Below are 26669 nucleotides of genomic sequence, written 5' to 3' on the forward strand. Positions count from 1 at the left end.
CATTTCAATTACTTTTGGAAGTAATTTTGTATCTTGCAGATACATTTGATCGTGAGTATTTGCTACTCTATCTTAATCACATTTCTCAGTAGCCTTGTACTCATTATTCCAAATGACTGTTTAAATCTTTGCAAAAAGTGAAAGCCGTTTACCACTCCCTGTAACACCGAATTAGAGCGCAGCTCTTGAGGAGGAGGACGGAAGGGTACTGGGGGGTGAAGTGACGTGGGGAGGGGGGTCACGTGACCTTGGGGGTCACGTGACCTTGGGGGGTCACGTGACGATGCCGATGATGTCATCAGTGACGTCACTGATGACGTCATCCGTGATGATGACGATGCGGATGCCGGTGACGTCATCAATGACGTGACTGATGACGTCATCAGTGGTGATGACGATGACGATGCGGATGCCGGTGAGGTCATCAGTGACGTCACTAATGACGTCATCAGTGACGATGACGATGCGGACTCCGATGACGTAATCCGTGATGATGACGATGACGATGCGGATGCCGGTGACGTCATCAGTGACGTAACTGATGACGTCATCAATGATGACGATGACGATGCGGATGCCGGTGAGGTCATCAGTGACGTCACTCATGACGTCATCAGTGATGATGACGATGACGATGTGGATGCCGGTGACGTCATCGATGACGTCATCGGGGAGGTCACGTGACCCTGGGGGGTGGTCACGTGACTTCGGTTGGTCACGTGACCCTGGGGGAGGGGTCACGTGACCTCTGGGGTCACGTGACCTTGGGGTGACCTTGGGGGCCACGTGACCTTGGGGTGACCTTGGGGGGTCGCGTGACCTTGTGGTGACCTTGGTTACGCCGACGGCGACGCCGACGCCGCTCAAGCCGGGAACGGGCCCCTAAGAGCTGCGCTCTAAAAACAAATTGTTGCTGGAATATTTTACAGGGATAATAATCCGCACACCCCAGTGCAAGGTTGAAGCGATCGGAAACGACCAAGCAGTGAACAGGAAACAAACGCAGAACCAAGGATGCAGACTCAAAAAGCCAACGAAACAACAAATAAGAAGAAAGAAAAAAAGGATATAAAAAAAAGCAGGCAACATTTCTGGGATCTTTTTTTTTTTATGTTCGACCTTGCTACGGTAAGATTTGCGATAGCCTGACCCTTTCATGAGCACAACGATTGCAACAAGACTGAAAAGAAGCTTCGAGCAAGATGAACTTCAAAATGCAAATAATGAGTCCTCCCAAAGCTATACGCCTTTTTGAAGGGGTTCCTGGAGCTTAGTATGAGTAATAAAATAATCGACAACCGCGAGAAATACAGTAGTGTCTCTTCGTGTCCAGCTGTGCCTTTCTTTCTGATGTTTAGCCATCTTTAAATACAGCGTTTGGGGTACCCGACTTGAAGAAGGTGAGGCACATGCCATGCCTACTATATGTCAGCCCTCCTTGTTATTCAGTCATTCTTTTGCGCATAACATAACATCTGTTTAAATTCAACTTCGGATATAGTGACTCGTGGCGCTTAGTAACACAGTGCGTCCGAGGTCTTCATGATAAAACCACCAAAAGATGTGATTATCACCCAAGTGACTGTAGGTAGAGTTTCCTCTTTTGCTCATTTGTCTAAAAATATATTGTAACATGTACCAGCGATGTATCCTCCTTGTGGGCTGCATAGAATAGAACTGCAATTTTATTTTGTTTGCTTCTGTTGCTTGCAAATGAAGCATTCTAGTGCCACTGAAGCCAATGCAAATTACGCAATGCAGAATATCTTTGTAAGTAGTTGAATTGTATTTTGAAGTATTTGTGCTCTACTCAAGGTATGGTGTGGGGAAAGTAACTCTAGTAGTACTTTAAATACTTTATGAGACAGGTATTAACTTATGAGACAGGTAGTAACTTAACTTAAATACCTCTGTCGAGTATGTTGTCCAACACTAGTCTGAACCATGATCCAGTGTTGAACAAAATAGTTGATAAAAGTATTGAAGTTAAGTTACTAAATACTTGCTTCATAAAGTATTTAAAATACTATTCAAGTTACCTTCAGTGTAAAGTATCTTTTTTGAGTACAGTACAAGCACTTAGAAATTTAATTCAATTACTTTTAAAGATACTTTCGCGTAGCGTAATTTGTATCGACGTCAGCGACAAACACAATAGTACAGCTGTGCAAATCGGGTTTACCAGAATGGTTTATTAGCAGGCAACAACACAAAACGGAAAACAAACAAAAAAAAAACATCGTAGGGCTATTCTATGCAGTCGAACTATAAGGAGCAGATGTCACTGATTCATGTAACAAAACATTTCTGGAACAAAAAAAAAAAGTCCCTTTAGCTGTAGCGACATCGCTGAATATCACGTCCTGCGGCGCACCTTAGACGCGTCGTTTAACTACAATTCATATTTCCTATGTGGAGAGTTCATAATAAACGAACTTGGAATACGGAAATGAGTGAATGGATAACAAAGAGAGCCCACATACTAGCCACAGCACTGGTGGCAGAGAGGTCATCCTGCTCGTGGTTCGTTTTCTGTCCTGTTCTCTGCTTATCTATGTTCACTTACAGACAGTTCGCGAGAACAATAGGTGCCGGACTGACGAGAAAAACAAAAAAACAAAAAACCTTGACGTTTTGTCGTAGCGCTATCAAATATACAAGCAGCAAAAAAAAAAGTGTCGCGGTCAAATATACAGGCAAAAAAGAAGGGTGTCTTCTTTTTGTGTCTGCTTCTCATTTTCTTCTATTTGTTATTTTCTTGACACTGAATTTGCAATGTTGTCGTAGGTTGTTTCCCGTTCTGCGTTGCGCCTCAGTGTGGCAACCTTTACTACCTTAAAACGACCCCTGTTGATTGAGGATATTTTGGGGGAAGCTCTATTAAACAAAAGGCGCCATTGGGAAGGCGAGGGGAGAATCTTAATCGTACGAACTTTGGCGTGAAACATGAGTCACAATCGGCACAAAGCGACCTTTTCACGAGCTCAATCTAAGTAACCGTAGCTTATCGGAGCTAGCAACAGGATTTGGTTGCTCGAAACAATGTTGACGTCTGCTTGTGCCACGCCCACGCTATAGCTTCATACCGAAAAACTCTGACAATGGCGGAATGTCGAAAATGTACTTGAGAAAATGGGTACGCCCACGCTACTTCATACCAAAAAACTCGGACAATGGGGGAATGTCAAAAATGCATTTGAGATAATGAGTACGCCCACGCTACTTCATACCGAAAAACTTGGACAATGGCGGAATGTTAAAAAAAAAATGTATTTGAGATAATGAGTACAAGATACTCAGAAATTTAATTAAAATACAGTATCAAATACTCTCGATCAAAAGTATTTGGAAGATACCAAGATATTTCAAAAAGTATTTGAAATACAGTATCTTGGGTAGAGTGTTTGAGATAGGTACACGTCTGGAACCAACCTTTATCGTTGGAGTCACCGTTATGCGCCAAGAAACCGAGGGAGAGAAGGAGACGAGAGGGGACGTCGGAACGGCGAGCTCTGATTGGAAGGATTAGTGCAGGGGTCTCAAACACGCGGCCGGCGGGCCGCATGCGGCCCGCGACTCGCTGGGCAGCGGCCCGCAGGCCACCGGCCACGAGTGCCGGTTCCCATGTCTAGAACGATACAAATGACATGCGCCATAATGATCTCATCTCGTCGATTCATTTTCGCTCGAAAAGTAGCTCTGCTCTTTTCACCTATTCACATACTTTATACCAGGGATGGGCAAAATACATGCAAATATGTATCTAAATACAAATACAAAATACTTTGTCAAAAATGTATTTAATTACAAATCTAATTACATTTCCAAAAAAAGCATGTAAATACCAGATACAAATACAACCAAATGTATTTGTTCTCCTCCAAATATTTTTCCAAATACATTCCTCAAAATTTGCGTCAGCTACTTCAGGGCACCTGCAACGGGTTTCTGGGTATCTCATTTTAATTTTGCATCGCACACTCGGGAGTTAGTGTGCGAGGCTCTAGTAACGTAATAGAAATATAATCACAAAAAAATGTAATCAGCTGGGACGTAATAGGTGAAAAAGGTACACAGCTTCAAGCAGCATTTTTTTTTTTTTTTGTCGATTACATTTTGGTATAAATCAACAAAGAACCGAGACGACCAAGACGCGCAGCACCAGCTAGAGAATTTCTTATTGTTGGAACTCGCACCAGTTACAAAAACTGGACGACCCGCGCATTTAGAATGTTCCAGGCTAAAATATGGATGAAAGTCAGGCTGGAAAGCATCACAAGTTGTCACAGCCACTTATTTAGCCAGGCTTCCTGTGAACGTTGATTTTGTCACTATTCTTGCCCTGGACTAGCACCGTAATCACGAACTCACTAAACACTTGTGCTTGATTGAGAGACACTGCATTCGGTGCTGAACGTAGTTTTCTTCCTGTTCTGGACAGTGACATTAAATTTGAGGGATTTATTTTCGCCCACAAAATTGTATTTGATTACAATTGTATTTCAAATACCCACGTTTTAGTATTTAAATACACACGTCAAATACATTACCCAATTCGTAATTAAATACAAATGCAAAATACACAAAGTATTTGAAATACGTATTTCAAATACTTGTATTTGAAATACTGTCCATCCCTGCTTTATACATATCTGTGTTCATTTGCCTTCTGTCTGGCTTTATTTTCTGCCTCCCAGCTTTTTTGTAATGTAAAACAATTCCAAGGCTGCAAGCGCGAAATACTTATTCGTTGAAGGATGCATCTCGGCTGCGCGAGCTGCAAGAGGTAAAGCTACGATCTCGGGATTCTCGCCTTCAAAAAATATTACCATTAAAACACAAGTATTTGTTCAGAGTGTTGTAATAAAATTCGATAGGAAAGCAAAAACTGTCAACTTAGCGGATTGGTTTCAGATGCATGTTGTGCTTGGTTAATTCTTGAGGGAATAAAGCAACGGAAACGACAGTGTGCTCTCTCTCTCTCTCTCTCTCTTGTTCTATTAAAAATGTATTTGAATTATTTTTATCACGTCATGTTAGGGTCCAAAGTAGTCATGTAAACAAATCAAATCTAAAGATGTCAGTGGATAAACTGTCAATTTACAAAAAGAATAGAGCACGAGGTCTCTTCTCTTTCAAATCTTTTATCCCCCCCCCCCCCCGCGCCCCCCACCACCATCTTACGCTGGCCCTCGAGATTTCCGGTGGGGGCTATCTGGCCCCCACACTCAAATGACTTTGAGACCACTGGATTAGTGGGTGGACCTAAAGCTAGCTGCCTTTGTTCCGCGTTTTAACGCGTTCGACGAGTGCAGTAAACACAAAATTAAAGAAAAAAAATCAAATTTAGTACAATAAATCAGATTTATTGAAATTAATCAAATTACTTTAAATAAATCAAATTTATTTTAAATAAACAAATCTTTTCTTTTCTTTTCTTTTTTTTTTTTTTTTCCTTCGTTTCTTATCTTTGGAAATCAAGACGAAGACGCAGGTGAGAACAATTGTCGCCACGAGCCGGGTATTCGACCGAACGATCTTGCCCGCCAGTTTCTGCTAGGACTCGTACATCCATACATTAACACTTGTCGCAACGTGAAATTATACATTTACGCAGCAAGAGGAGAGAAGTTGGAAGCCGCGTGGGGAGGTTTCCGACACACCACATGTCGCCCATGTGGGCTGGTGGATGCAGCCAATTTTACGCGGCGTAGCCGCCAATAACGCACACTCTAGAACATAGCTTGTTTCCCGCCAATGTTTCCCGCGATAACGACGTGTCCTGCGGATAAGAAGACTGATGACATAGATTCTTGGTCACGGCTGGACAGGTGAGGACGCCACCGAAACATGTCGAAAGGCAACACTCCACAACAGCAACTCATTCATGTTGCGCGCTTCCGGAACTATCGGAAGTTGGTGAAGCTCGAGACTAACGATGTGAACAACATTTCATTAAACTTTTCCGAGACTGTAGTGCACTGCGAAGCGCTACACTTGGCCATATTCTGGCTTAAAAACATGATTGCCAATTATCTGAAGCTTTATGTGAAATCACAGGAGACGCTTTTCCGTTCTTTGCAAATGTTTAAACAGTTTGTGATAAAACAATGCGATTATACATGAGCTTCCTAACACCGAATCTAATGCTGAGGAAGTCGCACTTTTGAATCATGACGATCGGCAGTTGCGTCTGCTCTGCACAAGCACCAAAATGGCGGCGCCCACAAAAATGTCGGGGAACAGAGTGCGGATACTCTAAGCACAGCTCATTTAGCGGCTCTATAGTCCTACTGTAGCTTTAAAGCCGGGGTCACACTGCTCATACATCATACAAACGACAAGGTGTTCTCTGCAGACGCGACGACATGAGCATTTGTGGACACGACTCAAGGAAGTCCGAAGATGCTTCGAACATTTGTACGATTCGAACACGTCCCCAGACAGTGCTTGTGTGACCAACATGATGGCCTTCTATTTAATTGAAGACCGTCATAAAAGGAACAAGCACCCCTCAGATTGTGTCTGCAGACTGTCTTTTGTGTGTCGGCTTAGCAGTCTGGCCGTGGCCCTACCGTCTTAATGCCATCTGGGCATCGTACGGTTAGCCTCGAAGCAATCAAGTTTGGTGTGACGCGTAGCACCTATTGGCTCAGAATATTTGCAACACTGAAAGATCCCTTTTGCCAGCCTGCTTGCTCGTGGGGCCGCGCTGTTCATGCGTCACTTTGCAGGTGTTGATCCGAAAGTTTTTGGTCTTTGATTGTTCACATTGCTATCAACTGTTCTCCGAAATTGGGTCAACTATTCGTGCGGGAAGTGTAGTATAGTACTGGTAAGGCTATTGAAAAAAGAGGGGAGGGGCCGCTTTGAGTTTGGTTTTTGTAGAGGCAACAAGCTCGACGAAGTCTTCACTTTTGTGCTATTAAGACACGCGAAAACAAAGTAAAAAAAACTGTTTTTGTGTAATTCGTTTTGCTGAAATTTGGACGTTTAATTTTGTTATGCTAGTTCCCGTTTTGGGTTGTTTGTCTCAACCTATCGAAGAACGCACCTACTACGACTGGCGTCCCTAAAATTTTCGGCCTGACCAAAGAAATGCGACCAGGGACAAGAAACTTTATTATAACACACAAAAACGCGCGTGCGCGCAGTACCGTTTTCTTATAGCGGCCGCCAACAATCGCACAGTCGAGCTCGACTGTGTATCCGCACAGTCGAGTTTAGTTGGACTGTGCAAAGGCTCCGGCAGGCGTCCAGAAAGACATGGTGGCAACGCAGGCCCAAAATGTTGCACCCTACAATACAGTGAAGAGCCTGGAAGGCGCCCCCTGCCTTGGCAGACACGCGGAAGCGACCGCGCAAGAAAAAATCTAGCATGTGCATGATAAGGTAATGGCAGATTGCCAACCGAAAATAAATTGCACAGGTCACGGTCACCTCCTAAACCACATTTCGGTGCATCTTGACCAAACTTCTTGACATAAACAAGGTCTCCCCGCCAGATGCGTTCGAATCATTGCTCTCGTGTGACCAACAACGCACCCGCTACACCACATACAGTGAAACTCTCGAGCTGCTCAGGTCAGACCCTCAGGCTTCCATGCCCAATTTTTGATTGTGGACGAAACATCCCTCCTCCCCACCGCCGAAAAAAGCTTGGTCTGTTCCATCAGCAAGCAAGCTGATTCTGAAATTCGGAGGGCGTGCTGTTCAGCGATTACCTTCATAAAGGCGTAGCGCAACATCACCGAGAACTAGTACGGAACCCTGATTCATTGCCTGCGGAACGCCATCAAGGCCAAAAGTCGCGATATGCTTTGCAAGGGGGTGTTGTTCCACCAGGAAAATGCGCCCCCACACCGCGCTGGTTGTGGCGATTGCTGCTATCCACTCCTGTGACTTTTCTGTGATCAACCATCCAATATACACACCGGATCATGCCTAATCACTCTTCCAACTCTTCCTCCAGCAGAAAAAGAAACTTTCTGGTGTTCGCTTTTTCGGTGATGAAGACGTCATTGATACTGTGACCCACTTCTTAAAAAATTACACTGTATTTTATTTTATTTTTTTACGGTGGGATTTAGGCATTGCTTCATCGTTCGGCAAAGTGTGTAGATCCGATAGGGGACTATGTTGAAAAGTAACATAAGTTCATTCACCTCTGTCGCCTCTTTCTGGGTCCGGTAGAGACCTTTTGGAACCACTCAACCACAGACGCATACGCAATAATATATTTAGCGTCTGAGACATTTTAAGAAAAGTTCGTGTAGCGCGACAAGACGCGCATAGTTGGTAATAAAAACGACATCTCGCAAGCATACGCCGGTGGCACCATGTCGATTTTAGCCTTCTCAGTGTTGCTTTATTTGGCCACGGCAGCGCTGCTGATCAACCTTCGGTTGACCATCGTCGGCTGATGCACTCATTGCTTAAAGCGCGATCCAAACCAACGCTCCTTTTTGCGCCTGTAGGTCGTGCGGCTGCGGATGTGACGCATTTCGTGGCGTTTTTGCTGTTTCCGGGCGCGCTTTCTGAGTCAGAACCGTGCGCTTTGGTTTGGACGGGCGAAACTTCGGGCGAGCGCGCACGCGCGCACGCAGGCACGAGCGCACAAGCAAAGTGCAACTGCGACAGACTGACCGGCCAGACGGCGAGAGAAAGAGAGAGAGAGAGAGAGATCGCGTTGTCATGTTGGAAGAGAATAAAAAGGGGGGGGGGGGGGAGGAGGAGAGGGCAGCCAGACGGGGAGAAACGCGGAGCCGGAACTAGCTTGCCCTCCACCGATTGGCCGGGACACAGGAGCGCCCTACTACGTCACCGCGCGTTTTTGTGCGCGTTGAGAAGTTGAAATCAACCAACTTTCTTGTGCGCGCCCGGAAGGAGCGAAGAAGCGGCGCGACGTCACGAAAATACGTCACATCCGCAGCCGCACGACCTACAGGCGTAAAAAGAAGCGTTGGTTTGGATCGCGCTTAAGGTGGCTTCAACTTCGTTGGTTTTGGTTTCGGCACGTTCACGGTGGTGCAAATTTGTCTCTTGTGCATTCTGAACTCAACTGAACCACTGTGGCCGCTTTAAAAACTACGAATTTATTTCTAGCCTAAATTGGGGACGTTTCTGCGAACAGCGTCATACGGTCACGTTCGGACGTTCGGTTAGAGGAATGAAGCTCTCGGCTACCTGAAAGTCATCTTGCGTGTGCCGGAAGTCGACCTTTTGGAACGTTACACAGGCTGGGCGGCAGCGTGATGAAGACACGCTTTCTGCTCGGTCGCTGTCATTCACCGAAGGAATTTTTAAAACTTTCTGGAAACGGTCGTGAGAAGACGTGGAAATTTTTACGAAAGCGCAGCACCGCAGGAAATTGGCACAACTCGTCGAACGCAGGTTTCGCGGCGTCATCAAAGAACATGCCTTGCGTGTCGAAGTGCTGCCTTCGCACGCTTGGATACCAATCAAGAATCGACGCCGTGTGGGTGATATTGAAGGCGTGTCGCGTGTCAAAGTGTATGTGCCTTTGGAGCAGTGTCTTACTTTAGTCTGCCGAACTAATTTGTAACTTGCGGCACTCGCGGGCCAGAAGTGAGTTTGATTCCCTGCCGACGGAACCAAGGGGGGACAGCGCAGAGGCGGCGATGATCGTTTTTCGCCTTCGAGACCTCTCTAGCAGTCAATTCAGTAGAAGGTAACAGAAATCTTATCTTTCTCGCTCCCCATCTCCCAAACACTTCCTACTCCTTTGATTCAATTGAATAAAAGCGGCGATGTGCTTTGTAACCCAAACTTAACTGAGTTGCTCCATTTGTGTCCATGTGACGGGAGTAGTTCGGATTCCTTCGAGTAGACTTCGAACATTGTTAATAGTGCCTAATAACAACCACTAATCAGTGCAGCTTACCGGAACAGCTGGAGGATCCAAAGTTCCGCGACCGACATGTGTGTTGCAAAGACGTCTATGCGCTACACTCCTTCAAAACTTTCCCGAAGGGTTAACACATCCAGACGGCGTCGATTCTTGACGGTATCCAAGCGTACGAAGGCAGAGATGCAGCACTTCGGTGTGCCAATGCACGCCAAAGCCACGTTATGGTTTCCGCGTCACGTGATTCCAAGTTGGCACCGCCCATGTGACGGAGAACTGGCGTTCCTATGGCGTTGCGGAGTTGCAAGCATGCAGGAACGTCTGAGAAAGGAGAATGCAAAGGATAAAGCCCTTAAAACACGGAAGAAGTAATGTCAGATCAAAGCATAGCAGCTAGTCGCATATTGTTGGGAAGAAACAAAAATAATACAGAGGTATGGTCTGTCTCTCAGGAGGTTTACCATATTTTAGACCACCTGAGACTGGGTGGAAGAAACACGACGACGTCTCAAACACAGCTAACCACTTTATTCAGTTCCGCCTCGTTTTATACATCCTAAACCCAAAATCGTCACCATAAAAAAAAACACTCCAAACAAAGGCACCAAGGGGACACGTCTTGACTTCGCAGCCACGATAATCTTTAAAAAAATAAATGAATAAATAACGAACCACTTTGAACGAACAAAAGCTACACACACATCAAAACTTCGGCCGAAGGGAACATTCTTTGACCTCGCAGCCACTCTTATCTTTACAAAAAACGAAGAAGCGAATCACACGGAACCGACTGCAGTCCGAACCCATCAACCTGTTACACTTTTTTTTTCCTTTACGTACGCGTTAAACGGAACAAGATTATGACAAAGGAGGTACCTCTGGCGAAAAACGCAAGGCCTGTTTAATTCATACTCGCAGAAAAGCTTTCGCCCTATCACTAAGAAGCATAGACGCCTGGCTTATGCAACTGCCGATCGACCTAATTTTTACTGTCTCTTTGACAACCCTTTTGACGTCATTGACCTATTTGCATACTACCGTTGTACCGGACCACCCTGCTTTTGATGTGTGTGCAGCCTTTGTTAGCTCAAAGTGGTTCGTTATTTTTTTTATTATTATTATTTTTTTTTTTTTAATTATCGTGGCTGCGAAGTCAAGACATGTCCCCTTGGTGCCTTTGTTTGGAGTGCTTTTTATGGTGACGATTTTGGGTTCAGGCTGAATAAAGTGATTAGCTGGGTTTGAGACGTCGTCGTGTTTTTTCCACCCAGTCCAGTCTCAGGTGGTCTAAAAAATGGTAAACTTACACCAGCTCGCCTGCGCCCTAACTGTGTTTTCTCAGGAGGTGTTATCTTGGTCATTATGTTTTGGGGGAAGGGCACAATCGAGGCAACATAAGATGAAGGAGAACTGGGAGAACGAAATATGCAATACTTAATGTTGGTGGACTGGTACGCGCGGAGGCAACACACTGGAAATACACAGTACTCAATAGTGTCGAAACTCGAATTCATGCTGAAAAACGGTGAAAATTATCTAAGTAACAACTAATTAGCACAGCTGGGGTGACAAGTGCAACGGAGAAAAATTGAACTCCCCTCGCGTGACTCCGCACCCAGAGTTTCAACCCTGTCTCCCAGTGGGTCGGGAGTTATAAAAACTGGCGATCCCTTGGCAAAAACAAAAAACAAAAAAAATCGTTTTTTTTTGTGTGTTTTATTCCTTGATTTTTTTAGAGGTAATTCTGGCAATATCTCACGCTGCCTGGTTATAATTACAAGAAGAAAAAAGAGAGAAACTTAAATTCTCAATTTTTATGATTTTGTTTCTTTTTTTAATTAGGTTTAGTGGTGCAAGCCACCGCCCTTTGTAAGGGGTGCGGGCAAAGTGGGACTCCCGGACAAAATCTCTGTTGTAATTTTTGACATTGCTCTCTAGAGCTTTGAGGGTTTGTCGATTGCTACTTGATACAAACTGAGCACTTGGCGTGTTTCGTCCGTACCCCCAGTTTTCCCCTGCTCCTGGGTTGCTATTTCTCAGAAAATATTTCTCAGTATACTTGCGTCGCCATATGTACGCCATTTTAAAGTTGATTTATTTCTTTTTAGCCATGATTTTGTTCAGTGGTCGGGCCAAGGTCAGAAAAAATAAATAAATGAACACTAGGGGGATTAACAACTCAGTAAGGGCAGAAAAAAAAAAGTAAACTATAGCAGGACGAAGTTCTCCTGTTGTCGTTGAACGTTCTGTGGATTGCCATTCATCTGGCCACCATCATCATGCTCAAAAAAAAATTTTTTTTTTGTTATTTAATTAAAAGCAAACGATGCTATGTGTAGGTTGCTGGGGCTCGTATCTGCTGCTCTAGAGGCCTGGAACGTCTTGGAGAGGACTTCCAGGATAATCCCACAATTTTTAAACACATGAATACGTTTCGAAAAAAAGAAAACTCAAACCAAAAGTTTAGAAACAACAGTTCCGCCGAGGCAACGCCACAATCTATCTCGCGATGAAACTGCTGCGCTTCGGAAGCTCCGCGAAGATACAGAGATTGTGCTACTGCCGGCAGATAAAGGGAAATCTACCGTCGTCCTGGACCGCGAGGAGTACGAACAGAAGGCACGGGATCTTCTGGAAAGTCCGGCCTATGAAAAGCTTAAGAAAGATCCAACGTCCCAAATTCAGCGGAACATGAACAAGATGTTGTCTGACATTTTCAAGCAATATCCAGAGTCGAAAGCCCTTTACTTGCATCTCATCTGCAGGAATGGCTCTGCGCCAAGCTTCTACGGACTACCCAAGACCCACAAACCTAACGTCCCCTTGAGACCTATCGTGGACTTTACGACCTCACCGCTCCGAGCGCTGTCAAATTACCTACACCGGATTATAGCTCCCCTTGTTGGAAATACGCCGACACATGTGCTGAACACCGGCCACTTCGTGGAACGTGCCTCGCAAGTGAGACTCAGCGATGATGACACGATTGTGTCTTTCGACGTTGTGTCGCTCTTTACCAGCGTGCCAGTTCCCTTAGCAGTTGCTGCAGCCAGAGAGGTTCTCGAGAAAGACGAAACATTGGGCTCAAGAACCAGCCTCAGTGTTGATGAGCTATGCCGCTTTCTCGAGTTCTGCCTTGGCAGTACGTACTTCAGCTTCAAGGGTGAGCTTTTCGAACAAGTCAGCGGAACGGCAATGGGCGCCTCTATTTCGGTCACGACGGCAAACCTCACAATGGAAGTGGTTGAACAGAAAGCGCTTAGCACTTTCGCCAACAGGCCAAAAGAGTTCATGCGCTATGTAGATGATTGCTTTTGCATCGTGAAGAAATCAGAGGTGAACCACTTCCTCGCACACCTGAATTCCATAGAACCGGCCATCCAGTTCACTGTAGAATACGAGCTGAGATGGAGTCTTGCCGTTCCTCGATGCTCTGGTGAAAAGGCAAGGAGACAAGCTGGGGTTCACGGTCTACAGGACGCCAACACACACCGGACGCTACCTTGATTATGACTCGAACCACCCAACGAGTCACAAGACGTCGGTGGTCTCTACTCTCCTGTCTAGAGCAACGACCATCTGCTCGTCGGAAAGAGACAGAAGAAAGAAGAACCAGACCATACTTGCTGACCTACAAAAAAACGGCTATTCAAGGAGTTTTGTCCAACGCGTCGCCCGTCGACAGTGCTGCACGCGCAATAACCATGGATCGTCGGGTGACACACAGCCCCGCCCCATCGCGCGCATCAGCGTCCCCTATGTAAAAGGGACGAGCGAGACACTGGCGCCCGTGCTCCGAAAAGAAGGTATCCAAGTGGCGCACAAGCTAGTATCAACATTAGGACGGCTCATGCCAAGGCCAAAAGATCGCCTCCCAAAAGAGAAAGCACAGGGCGTGGTCTACAAGATACCGTGTGCGGAGTGCCCCGCCGCCTACATCGGTGAAACTAAATCTTTTCCCGAACACATGCGCCAGCACCAGAACGATGTGCGCAATTTCGATCGCGAGCGTAGCGCCGTCGCGGAACATTGTGAGGTGTTTGATCATCGGATCGACTTCGGAAAAGCACACGTGATAGACACGGAGCCACATATTCGAAGACGCCTGTTCTTGGAGTCGTGGCACATCCAGAATACACCGGGGAACATTAACAGGTCCCTCGGGGCCTTACCATCTATTTACGTCCATGGCCTGCGTCACGTTCAGAAAACATCACCTCGGTAGAAGAAGAAGGAGAGGTTGAAGCTCGCGCTGTCCAATTCCATTTTTAGTCACCCCTGAAGAAGGAGTCAAGTCGACCCCGAAACGTTGGGAACTGTTGTTTCTAAACTTTTGGTTTGAGTTTTCTTTTTTCGAATTGTTCCCCAAACCAGACAGATTTCTGTCGAAGATGTTTACTTTCAAATGAATACGTTTACTTATTTTAAAAGTAGATAGAAACGATAAAGACAACATAAACTTTGGATCACTTTGTCCGGGACGATTTTGTCCTACATCCTTTCTTGATAACTTCGAGCGAGCCTAGACGATCAGCGTTACGTGATTGCGGTTGGTGATCGTCTGCAAGCGGCTCAGCAGTCTCCGCTCGATATCCTCCTTACAACGCGACAACGCCACGCATGCGCTTCCAACCAATCTGCACAGGAGGCGTCCACCATTAAATTGCGAAGCTCTTCAAGCTATGAGTTGCTCCCCCTCTTAAATCTAGGCTCTCTGAGAGAGGTGCTTGTAACGCGTGGCGCCATCTCCAGAAAGACGCAGCGGACAGATGACACAGCGCGGGCCATCTGCTCGCCGCGCCTATCGGGAGATGGCGCCACGCGCTCGCCTGCGATTCGCAGTGAAATGAGACGGCGGCTTATTTAATTTACGGAAATTCAACGTTTCAACAGCAACGCCCGCCGTTAACCTTGGACTGTTGGTCTAACTTACGTGAAAATTCAGTGCAAGTTCGAGCTTTCTATGCGCAGGCACCGATTTTCCCAGCTCTTTTTACAGCGCAAGGTCCACTGTAGCCACCTATTGATCATTTTGTAGTCAGTCCGTTGACTAGTCAACCCCAAAACGGCAGGGAGCTCAAATACCAGTCGTCCGCAGCCTGATGGCAATCATCTCTCATCCCTGTGCCTTAAAAAAAAAAAATGTTGCTTTAAATTGAAACATTGTATAAAAATTCAAAAGCGCAAACTTGGAGTGAGCGCTCTGTCCTGTCCCATCTTCTTTTCCTTGGTGTTTGCGCTTTTGAATTTTTATACAATGTGTAGCCAACTAGCCCAACAGTTAATTTTGATTAAATTAAAACATTCCTGATACTATCAGCGATTACTTTGCAGCACGAACTTGACATTGCCCGGAATCATACTTTTAGGCTATAAAACGGATAAGCCGATCAGGGTATGGGCTTGTAATTACACATGTTAAAATAATGTTGTTGTTTTTTTTTTTTTTGGGGGGGGGGGTGTTTATGGCACATCAGCATCCAAGGCTATGTTGCGGCAAGCTTAGATTACTGCAATATGTGGTTAAGGGGAGGAAAGAGCTATAGTAGCGAAATCTGTGATCAAACTGTGAACATGAATGTGTTCACAGTTCATGGTCACACGTGGTCACAAAAGATGACCATGTGTTTAAGATAGGCAGTAAAGTCACAGTCGGTGTACAAGGCCGACATCTGCGAAGAAGTTAAAAGCGCAGCTGTGTGGGATGGGCGGCACCTAGTGCCAAGGTGTAGAGGAATGTGTTCTTTATAAAGCAGTGAGAAGTGTTTGTAACAGCGTTGATCAAGCATAGGGCATTCGATGAGTATGCGCATAATACTTAGAGGCAAGTTACAGTGCCCACACTCAGGGGCATCCTCCCGGCTAAGAAGGTGCCCATGTGCGAGACGGGTTTGACAGATTCGTAACCTACAGAACAGGGCTGGGCAGTATCGCGATACAAATGTAGCGTAATAGTATCTTAAAACTACTTTCGAGTATCTGTATCTCTGTATCGAGATACATTTTAAAAATGTATTTGTATCTCAGTAGTGAAACACATTTACATGTATCGCTTGTATCGCGATACTTTGCCAGACTTACTATCTCGTTAGATTTGTTGCTTTTTATTTAAATAGATTTAAAGGATAAAACATCTGTTTGGTGCAAGTTGCTACGGAATTTATACTATTAAATCTCCCTATAACATGATCCATCTCAGTCACCAACATAAAAAACTGTGGTTTAAGAAAGGTTACTTGCAAAAATATCGAAATCAGCTCGTCTCACAGAGCCCTCCACTCATCCCAATTTAACAGAGCGAACGTTGTAAAAGAGTTGAGTGGAGAAAAAGTACGGCCCTGTTGTCCAATCTTCCCAAACTATGGGTGATTCAGAAGCACATAAGACGACAGTTTGAGATGCGGCCTCGCGGCAAAACAGAATTCATTTTGGGCAGACGAATTTTGTCAAGCATGGTACGAAGGCTTTAACGTTCTGTAACTATCTGGTTCAACAAGGGTCACATGTTTTTTTAGCGGCATTAATGATAAATAAAAAGTTTGAGGTTAGGGGTAGTGCATAAAATGGTACAAAAAGATGAGCACGAGTGAATAAGTTATACCATTCGCATTCGCAACGCGATGCACCCTCCCCACGTAGCACCGTTCGGAAACAAATGTATTTCTATAAGTATCTGTATCTGTATTCCGGAATACTTTCTTGACAAATGTATCTCAGAATATGTATTTTGGGCCTTAAAACGCATGCATCTCAGTTATTGTATTCCCGAATACTTTTTGGAGTATCTCTGTCCAGCTTTGATACAGAATCATAGAAGCGCTCCCGCTAGCTTGGGATCTTTAACGTGCGTCACGCAGTAGTGATACACGATCGCACGCCGTGACGATGCTCATCCAGATCAAAACGGGCAGGGGTAGGGAATGAGCCCAGTATCCCTGGGTTCTGCAGCGCGAGCTTTCGCTCCACGTGCTCTGAGCTGGTGTGCGCTTACCTACTCGGCCACCAACCCCCAGGTTTGACTGCAGCTGCCACTTTGCTCGTATGCAACGTTTCAAAGAGTTGTGGTAATCTTTGTATGGTATTTAATGTATGTCGATTTCTCTCTCACCAGCAGAGCTTGCTGCGCAATCAGCCGCTTCATTTCCGGCAATGCCAACGTGGCGAGGAACCCAGCATGGGACAATATCAATATCAACTCAAAAACCAGTAGGTTTGTTACACGGTTCATTGATGTGACTGCCTTTAGAGAACTCAAGAAGTGTGTGTAGATTGTAGCGTGAGGAAACCTTTTTCATAATTATGCAATCAACAGCCAGCAGCGAATCATAGAGCTCTGCTTTTAGTATAGTGCCTATTCGAATTGATTATTTTTATTTGATTTATCGATGGTCACACAATAGCACAGCCTACTACAGAGTCTTTTTTCGTCCTGCCTGTATAAAACGGGCGAACTCCTGATATCGGGTTTGAAGCTAAAAACATTCCTGCTTTATGCCTTCCTGTGTAACATCCATTTTATTGTATTTGGTTAGTGTAAAGTCGCAAGGCATGTAGCAGTGGCTCCATGCAGGGCCGTAACCAGGGGGGGGGGGGGGGGGGGGGGGGGGTTAGGGGGGTTCTGATTCTCCCCGAAATTGTTTTCTGGGTACGGCCCTGGTCGGTGCACTGGCAGCCAGCCGATTTTAATCTCCACCTCTGCGCACGCGCAGTGGCGCCGGTCGGCTACCGGGTACCAAACCGGGACCGGTTCTCCGGTTTGCTGTAACTCTCCATTATATGCCACCGATGCACATGATTCATAGGCGAAAATAAGACAATAGACACTTTCAAAATGGCCGCCGTTGTCCCCGAAACCCCCCCCCCCCCCCCCCCCCCCCTCCTTCCCGAAATTTTTTTCTGGGTACGGCCCTGGCTCCATGGGGCCATATTTGGTAGGTACTGTACTAGTAGAGGGTTTGCATCCTTCCAAGAGATTGTGCTGCACTGCCATATTCCACATAGAAAAAGGTGTGGGGGGGGGGGGGGGGGGGAGGGGGACTATGTAAGGTTTGTTTTGAAATATGCTTGGAACTTTATATTTTGAATACTGTCTCGAATCGGGTGCTCCGCGACAAAACGGACCCTGACGGAGTAAATAAAGCCCACAGAAAATCTCCTATAGTCCAGAGACGGTCAATTCGCGTTTGCATAAAGGCTAAGCACCGGGGAGGTTCGAAACACACCAGTAGCTAATCGGTCCCTGATGATGAATCGGACATTACATCTTCAGGACCGATGCCCGGGCGGAGTTATAAACAATACTACCATAATCGAGCTGAGAACCAATGACTGAGCGATAGATGCGCAAGAGGCATAGTCGGTCAGAGCCCCATGATACATGCGACAAGACCTTAAGGATGTTAAGAAATTTAAGACCCGAGTTTTAAGCTCTTAATGTGTGGAATGAAAGTCAACTTGGAATGAAACACAGTGCCCAAAAACTTACATGTGTTGATTTTTTTTTAAACAATTGGAGTATTATACATGTTCAGAGACGATTCCTGAAGAATTCCACGTTGATGAGAAAAACAGACGTGAGCTCTTTCTTCGGGAGAAAAGTTTAAACCAGTTGTATCGGCCCATTTGACCAAGTTATATTAACCGCAGGTTGGACACGACTGCAGTGGCGTAGCCTGGAATTTTTTTCGGATTGGGGGGGGGGGGGGGGAGGAGGGAGGGATGTTTATGACTTAGGGTGCAGAGAGTGGGAGGGAGGGAGGTGAGCTGGGTGGGATGTTTATGACTTGGGGTGCGGAGAGGGTGAGGCGGGGTTCAAAATGCATGTGTACATTATAGGGTCGACTGGATTTCGGGGAAATTGGGGAAATAACGGATGAAACGGAGATCTGTAGATCATCAACATATAGAGAAGATTGCAAGGAGGAATTGCAAGCCAATACAATTAAATTTGAAGATATAAAAAGAGTGACACTGAGTCCACCCCCTTGAGTGACTCTATGTTCCTGTAAACACTCTTTAGAGAGGGTTGTCCCGATCCTGACGCGGAAAGTACCCTGCTCCAGATAACACTGCATAGCATTCAACATTCGACCACGGAAACCAACATCGAATAAATCTTGCAGAATGCCGTAGCGGCAGACCGTGTCATATGTGTAATGACTTGAGCCGAACACATCGCGGTCTTCGTTACGAGTGGTAGGTTTTATTTTGCTGATCCGGTAACAAACAGATAACAAGGTTGACAACCAAAACACAGAGTCCGCTAAACATAGCTAAAACAGTGAAACTTGTCACTACATTACATCCCTCCCCTCTTAGTAAGGAGCGCAGTCGTTAGTTAATACAGATAAGGTCCCAATCTGGAGACTGGTCGACGCAGTCTTGATGAACTTCGAGGAGGAGGACTTGTCGGCTGGTCATGGACCTCTGCATTTGGTGAACGCACTTGTTCCGTTGGCTCTTGACGACAGGTGATGGGTGGCAGCTGAACAGCATTGTCCCGGCTCTTTGGGTTGATGCTCACGTCCAGCCAAGCCTTGCGCAGCTGGTCACGGTGGCGTCGATGAGTCTCGCCGTTCTCCTGCTGCACTTTGTACGAGACTGGGCCCATTATGGCAACCACCTTTGCTGCTTTCCATCGCGGGCCAGGGATGAAACTTCTCATGTAGACCGCATCTCCTAGCTGGAACTTCTTCACCTTTAGGTCTGGTCTCTCCGGTTCTCTAATCCGATCCGGATGAAGCCTGTCCAGTGGGGAACGTAACTTCCGTCCCATCATGAGCTCCGCTGGTGTCTTGCCAGTCACTGAGTGGGGGGTGGTGTGCTGTTTGAACAGAAATCGCGAGATTCTGCACTGGGTATCTCCCTCCGACTGCTTCTTGAGTGTCGCCTTCACCTCCCTCACCATCCGCTCTGCCCTGCCACTGCTTGCAGGGTGGTATGGAGCTGTGTACACAAAGCGGACAGCATTGAGCTTGAGGAAGTCTTGCATCTCTCGGCTGGTGAATGCAGTTCCATTATCGGACACAATGACGTCCGGCAACCCATGTGTTGCAAAACACTTGCGCAGGCTCCTGATTACGGCAGTAGAGGTCATCGATGGCATGATATCTACTTTCACCCAGTTGGAATAAGCATCGACGATCATCAAGAAAACCTCGCCCTTGACTGGGCCTGCGAAGTCGACATGCAACCTGCTCCAGGGCTGCTCTTTTTTTTTAATCCAGAAGTGTACTGGTGCCTTGGGGTCGCTCTGACGGTTGGTTTGGCACTTGTCGCAGTAGCGCACAAACTCCTCTATCTCTTCATCGAGTTTCGGCCACCAGATTAGGCTACGAGCCATTGCCTTCATTGCCGTCATTCCAGGATGATTTGCGTGCAAGAGCTGTAGGACTTGGCTCCTTGCCGCCTTGGGGATCACGACACGGTTACCCCATAACAAACAGTCTCGATGCACTGACAATTCTGTTTGCCTCACTTCGAATGGTGCGAAGTCTCCACCAGAACTGTCATCGGGCCATCCGCTGAGCACCCATTGCTTCACTCTTGAGAGCACGGTGTCCTTTCCAGTCAAGGCCGCAATGTTAGCCAGAAGTGGAGGGTACTGGACGGCTTCAAGCAACAGGATGTCACCGGGTGGTGCTGGTTCGTCAACATCTCCAGGCAGTGGCAGCCGGCTGAGACCATCCGCGTTAGAGTTGTCTTGACCCTTCCGGTACTTGATCTGGTAGTTGTAGGCACTCAACAGGAGTGTCCACCGTAGCATTTGAGGTGAAAGGACCTCAGGCATGCGCTTGTCTGTGCCGAACAATCCCAGTAGCGGCTTATGATCCGTTACGATCGAAAAACTTCTTCCTGCCAGATACTGGTGAAAGTGTCTAACCCCGTAGACAACAGCAAGACCTTCTCGGTCGATTTGTGCATAATTACGCTCGCTCTTGCCAAGAGTACGTGAGGCATATGCGATAGGAAGCTCATTCCCGTCGTTCGTCGTCTTGGTGTGCCAACACTGCTCCAACCCCCACTGGTGAGGCGTCACAGCATAGCACCAGAGGACGACCGGTGTCGTACTTCACCAGAAGAGACTCAGAAGTCAGCAGTTTCTTGAGGCTCTCAAAAGCGTTCTGGTGTTCCCTTGTCCAGGTCCACTTACGTCCGTCGTCTAGCAGGCGATGCAAAATCTCTGCAACCTCTGCCTTCCCCTCTAGGAATCGACTGTAGAAGTTCACCATGCCCAAGAAGGCCTGTAGTTCTTTTTTGTTAGTTGGAGCTGGAGCGCAGTGGATTGCTGCAACCTTGCTGGCACTTGGGTGAATCCCCGAAGCATCGATCTTGTGTCCAAGGTACTCTATGCTTGTCTTGCCAAACTGGCACTTGTCCTTGTTGGCCCTCAGTCTGGCGTCTTGTAACCGTCGCAACACAGCCTCCACACGCTCGTTGTGTTCTTGTTTTGTTTTTCCCGAGATGATGATATCATCCAGGTACGCCACAACGCCAGGGATTCCAGAGATCAGACTGTCGACGACACGCTGAAACAGTCCCGGCGCTGCCGAAACACCGAAAGGCAGTCGTCGGACTCTGTAAAGTCCTTTCAAGGTGTTGATTGTGAGGAGCTCTGCAGACTCATCGTCCAGCGTCAGCTGCTGGTAGGCCTGCGCGAGGTCGAGTTTTGTGAAGATGCAGCTGGTGCCTATTGCTGCAAACACTTCGGTGGTGGTCGGTAGAGGGTAAACATTGCTTTTCACTGCCTTGTTCACCGTACTTCGATAATCCCCACACAGTCTCAGCGAACCGTCTTTTTTTCTTACCACTACCAGTGGCGTCGCCCAGCTGGCATACTGGGTAGGCTCCAAGATGCCTTGCTTCTGGAGGCGGTCCAGCTCGTTGTTGACGTCTTCACGAAGGGCAAATGGCACTGGACGACACTTGAGGAACTTCGGCTCAGCGGTGTCTTTCAGTTCAATGTGAAGGGGTGCTCCTGTGAATCCTGGCAAGTCGCTGCCGAAAATCTCCTGAAAAGCTTCCGTTAGGTCCTCTTCGGAGCTGCTGAGCTTTTGGATGCCTTGCACTCCAATCCCCAATGCTGGAAACCAGTTCCTGCCCAGCAAACTGTTGCCTTGCCTTCCGACCACTAGCAACGGCAATGTTGCAACGTGATCTCTGAACATGACGTCCACCATCGCTTTACCGAGGGTCGGCAGCGTTTCACTGGACCATGTGACCAGCTTGGTGCTCGATTCCACGATAGGAATCTTTTTTCTTGAGCTTGCTTCAATTTTCCTGAACGTGTCTTCACTGACTATCGAACAGGATGCACCAGAGTCCACTTCCATAGTGACTTGCTCATTTGCAATGGAAACTTCGATCATGTACTTCTTTGGTGCCTCGGTTAGCTCGCAGATGGAGAATAACTCATCCACTTCGTGCACCTGTTTTGCGTTTCCACGTTTGCTTCCCGTCGCTGGCTTCACCGCCTGTTTTTTCGAACGACACGCTGCCGCGATGTGCCCTAGCTTCTGACACTTATAACATGTTGAAGTCTTGAACTTGCATGAAGTCGGAAGATGCTTACCGTTACAACGGTAGCAACTCTCTTCCTTTTCGTGAGGCGAGCTCTTCTCTGCGGTTGCATGCACGCTGGCGTCCCCGTCCGTGACCGTCTTTCGATCCTCGTTGATGTCCTTCAGCTGCCTGGCTGCGGCTTCCGCCGTGAGCGCCAAGTCATACGCCGCGTCGAACGTCAACTTGTCAACCATTTCGTCGTTTACCCTGAGACTGGGGTTTTTTTTGAAGAGCAGAAGTAACAGAAAAACAGACAGGTCTCAAACTCAGCTACAAGTTTATTTCATCAACCTCCTCTTATATAGTTCGTTCTGGTCGTCATCAACCAATCACATACGACTTGACCTCTGCACCGTGACTTTACAGGTTCCACTCTATCACAAAAGAAGCGGACACTCCCAACGTTTCCAAGTGAAAAGGTTCTAGCAGCAGATATGCCTCACAAAGACTTCAAGCAACTCTTTTGTGTCCTCACAATAAACAGGACAACAGCCCACAACAACATCCCACTCAAAACTGGTCACCTCCAAAATTATAGAAAACAAACAATACCCTCCAAACCACACCACAGACAATACACACCAAAAAAGCCTTTCAAAATGACTACAAAAAAAAAGAAAAAAAAAAAACTTAAAACTGTAAAAATTGCTTGCAGCGGTTCCCTATTTGCATGGAAGGTTGACTAATGCAATTTCCCAATGATCTAATCCTAATTGTTTCTCTCACCACCCTTTTAACATCGTTGCTTTCCTTAACAACTACATCCGTTCCAGACCAATCCGTTGTGCAGTTTCTACACTCCTCCAGATGCTTAGCCAACTCCGAATTTGCTGCATTATTTTTAACATTCCTTTTGTGTTCTGTTAAACGATCGTTCAAACACCGAGAGGTTTGGCCTACATACTTAAAACCACACGCCAAAGGAACCTCATACACCACGCCTACGCTACACGGCACCGACTTTTCCCTATGCGCCTTCTGACAGCCCCTCTGAACCGTTTCAAAAGGTGTCAATCTATCTAACCTAAAATCCGTGCTGAATACTACATCCACGCCATATTTTTTTGCACATGCTCTAAGATTGTGGGACACCTCGTGAAAATACGGAACCACAGCGTACCTATTCCTGATTTCTTGCGTCTTCCCCTTTTTCTCCCTGCACTGTAGGGCAATCTGCCTTTTGATGTACTCTTCCCCATAGCCTGCCATTACCAGTCTTTCCCACTGGTTTTTTAGTGCCTCCGGTCCAAAATGCATGCATGATCTGACCAAAGCATTACTAATCAAAGATCTGACTACCCCGGCTTTTACATTTTTCGAGTGACAGCTACTCTTTGACAGAACTGGTTTTGGGTTTTCCTTCCCATACTCCCAACAAAGACCTCGTTCCAAATGTAAACGCAGGTCGAGAAATTGCAGGACCTCGCCCTTTGGCCTCTCTAATGTGAATCTCAACTCTGGCGCCGCTGACCTTACTACTTGTTCCAAAACTTGGTCCAACCCTTCCTGAACAGAGCAAACTAAAATATCATCCACAAATCTTTTCACAAAACACTTTGGAGACACCTCTTCTACCTTGTCATAGACTTGTTGGTCCACCGTGTTTAAGTAAATTTCCGCTGACAAAGGCGCTACAGACGAACCTATACAGTCTCCCTCTTTTTGCACAAAATTTCGACCTTCGTAGTCCAATACCGTTGACTTTAAATAAAGGTCTAGCACCGAAAGAAAACTATCCACCGCTAATCCTGTTCCTGATTGAAACTTAATAAGGTTCCCTTCCAAGGCAACCCTCACTCTATTCATTAGTCTGTTTTTCTCTAAAGAGTAATATAGGTCCTTGATGTCCATGGAGAATACCGCGCACTTCCTTCCGTGAAACTTTTCCATTACTTCAATCAACTCACTAGAGTTCCTTAAGGCAATCGACTTCTCCAAATTAGCTAACTTCAAACCCCGCTGTAAAAAGCATCAGACCACCCTCTGCCACGTCCCATTCTCGTTAACAACGGTACGTAGGGGCATTTCAATCTTATGATCATTCAAAAAGAATTTAAGGTTGAGCGTTGAACGCAACGGTTTCAACACGCTCTTCGCTACCTCTTCCATGCTTTCCTCCCGAAAAACCTTACAAATGCTCATCCTCAGCTTCCCGATATTACCCTTCCATTCATTAAACAATGACCCCAACGCTTCCTCCGACTTCTTCTGAAAGGCCTGTACAGGCAAAACTGCAAACCTTCCTGTTTTATCTGTCTGCAACAGTTTTAACGAACTCCTTTCTAACTCTTGTTTCACCGCTCTCACATCCTTGAAATTCCTCCTATCGATGGGGTACGCGTTTCCCATTAATTTTTCCATGCGCCCTACTGCATCTTCGACAAACGCAAGTTTCTCCTCACTATCCACAACCCTGGCGATCGACTGTATGTCAGAAAACACGTCGATTCTAGACGGCTTAACGTTTACACAGTACTTCGGACCTCTACCCAAGAACTCCTCCAATTTCTTTGACATCACTACATTTTCCGGGTTAATTATACAATGCCGTTGTTTACAATTTCCTGTGCCCTGTACACACTTCTTTGCCTCTGCCCCCCGAGAATTCCACAACTTGAAACTGTCCAACACATGCCTTCTTTTGACATACCACGCACGGTCGAAATGTGTCCTCATGACGGCGCTCCACAGATGGTAGTCTCCATGCCTCCTGAAGTTCTTTCCGAGAAGAAGATTCCAGAGTAGATGTAGTATTCAGCACTGATTTTAGGTTAGATAGATTGACACCTTTTGAAACGGTTCAGAGGGGCTGTCAGAAGGCGCATAGGGAAAAGTCGGTGCCGTGTAGCGTAGGCGTGGTGTATGAGGTTCCTTTGGCGTGTGGTTTTAAGCATGTAGGCCAAACCTCTTGGTGTTTGAACGATCGTTTAACAGAACACAAAAGGAATGTTAAAAATAATGCAGCAAATTCGGAGTTGGCTAAGCATCTGGAGGAGTGTGGAAACTGCACAACGGATTGGTCTGGAACGGATGTAGTTGTTAAGGAAAGCAACGATGTTAAAAGGGTGGTGAGAGAAACAATTAGGATTAGATCGTTGGGAAATTACATTAGTCAACCTTCCATGCAAATAGGGAACCGCTGCAAGCAATTTTTACAGTTTTAAGTTGTTGTTTTTTTTCTTTTTTTTGTAGTCATTTTGAAAGGCTTTTTTGGTGTGTATTGTCTGTGGTGTGGTTTGGAGGGTATTGTTTGTTTTCTATAATTTTGGAGGTGACCGGTTTTGAGTGGGATGTTGTTGTGGGCTGTTGTCCTGTTTATTGTGAGGACACAAAAGAGTTGCTTGAAGTCTTTGTGAGGCATATCTGCTACTAGAACCTTTTCACTTGGAAACGTTGGGAGTGTCCGCTTCTTTTGTGATAGAGTGGAACCTGTAAAGTCACGGTGCAGAGGTCAAGTCGTATGTGATTGGTTGATGACGACCAGAACGAACTATATAAGAGGAGGTTGACGAAATAAACTTGTAGCTGAGTTTGAGACCTGTCTGTTTTTCTGTTACTTCTGCTCTTCAAAAAAAAAACCCAGTCTCAGGGTAAACGACGAAATGGTTGACTTCCACCAGCTAGCCTGTACTTTGACTCTTTTCTCGTCAACTTGTGTTCCGCGAGCAGCCTCTGCTGGATCGCCTCGCTGCGAATTCCACACACAAAACGATCACGGAGCATGACATCGAGCGGCAACTGTTTGTCTTCGAACTCACAGTCGCCCGCTAGCTTGCGGAGAGCTGTCACGTAGTCAGCGATGCTTTCCCCCGCCGCTTGATTCCGTTTGTAAAACTTGAATCTTGCGTAGAACTCGGAAGGCCGCGGGTGCATGTGCGACTTCACTGCTGCCACAATGTCTGCATAGTTCGCTGTCGTCGGACGACTAGGCTTTACCAGCGTAACTATGAGCGAGTACGTTTCGGCGCCGCAGCAACTGAGTAAAACCGCGCGCTTTTGTTCTTCGCTAGCTAGCTTGTGACACACGCAGTACATCTCCAACCTTTCGACGTACTCTTCCCATGCGCTCCCTGATCCGAGCAGGTATTCTCCGATGCCGTTGGTTGTCATACTGCCGCTGCTGTGCCGCCGCTGTGGCCGCTCCTGCCGCCGTGGGTGTTTCTTTGTTCTCTAACGGACGTCGCCGTTTAGGCTTAGTTTCTCGTAAAGCCAGGTTTGTACCTATCAAGAAGGTTGCTTC

The 26669-nt window shown here is 46.4% G+C and overlaps 1 pseudogene; it reads right to left on the bottom strand.

The window, feature by feature from the left end:
* The window catches only part of LOC120842639, a 36440-nt pseudogene extending 11335 nt beyond the window's left edge, over positions 1 to 25105 (bottom strand).
* Positions 25106 to 26669: the final 1564 nt, after the last annotated feature.

This window comes from Ixodes scapularis, unplaced genomic scaffold (assembly GCF_016920785.2).
Source record: "Ixodes scapularis isolate PalLabHiFi unplaced genomic scaffold, ASM1692078v2 PGA_scaffold4__175_contigs__length_147842914, whole genome shotgun sequence".
Taxonomy (NCBI): Eukaryota; Metazoa; Arthropoda; class Arachnida; order Ixodida; family Ixodidae; genus Ixodes; species Ixodes scapularis.